This window comes from Colobus angolensis, unplaced genomic scaffold (genome assembly GCF_000951035.1).
Source record: "Colobus angolensis palliatus isolate OR3802 unplaced genomic scaffold, Cang.pa_1.0 Scaffold85, whole genome shotgun sequence".
Taxonomy (NCBI): domain Eukaryota; kingdom Metazoa; phylum Chordata; class Mammalia; order Primates; family Cercopithecidae; genus Colobus; species Colobus angolensis.
In genome coordinates, this window is record NW_012122376.1 from 10,796,190 (window position 1) to 10,797,310 (window position 1,121).

Below are 1,121 nucleotides of genomic sequence, written 5' to 3' on the forward strand. Positions count from 1 at the left end.
GTAGTTAAAAATAATAAATGTTTGTGGAATGAATGAATGAATGAATGAATGGCTAATTTCATAATAAATTCATTTGGATTTTAGAATTTACTTGGGAAAAATGTGATAGATAATTGACCATGGGTCGTGCTGTTCATAATTGCAATGTTTTTATTTTTCAAGCCAAATATTAATTATCTAAGCTAGTCATGCTGTTTCTTAATGACTTTTAAACCTGTACCATTATGAATACAAGACTGCATGAATTTTTAACAGTCTCCAAGTAGTTCATAATTAAAGACCAAGTGATTCAACTCACTGATGCAATCAATGCCTTTGTTTATAGCTTAGTTTTCATCTCTGTATAGATAACCAAGAAAAAAAAGCTAACAAACCACAGAAAACAAAGTCTGATGATAAAGAAGTATGAAAAAGTATCTCACCACCCATTCTGTGTCTGAATGACTAGTAATGAAAGGGAAAAGTGTCAGTAGCCACTAAAGTTAATCAATATACTGACTCATCTACTCAACAAATTCTAGATGAATCAGAGGTCTTTGTGTTTCATAGTTTATGACTCATATCTTTTAAGCTCAGTGGACCTAATCACAGAAACTAAACAGGGGAGAAAATGAAATGATCCAAATCCAATATTTGAGCAGTGTAAGAAAAAAATAAACTTTCTGAATTAGAAGTCATCTTCTTTTAGAGGCTTAACAGTTTCAGATGGATTTCTCCAGTTATCTATATAAGAGAGATCAGTGTGTATCCAGTTTCTCCTTCTGTCACAAAACACAACAGTTTCTTTTTGAGATCAAAATGATGTTGCCTTATATTAGAAAGTGATTGTAGTTATTAAGGTGTTTTGAAAGTCTTTTGTTTACTGACTATGACAATTTTGGAAGATGATTTATCTACTAGATTGACTTTTGAGAAAAGAGCTAGAATACCTGGTTAAACAAACATGGAAGTCCCCTAAAATTATATCCCACAGGTCTCCTGCTCTAGTTTCTTCATTGCAAATACACTCAAATGTCACTAATTAGGCTAGTAAAGAGAAAAATCAAGATAGCAGAAAGTATTTTTCTTTCTTGCTTTCTTTCTTTCTTCTTTCTTTCTTTCCCTTTCTTTCTTTCTTTCTT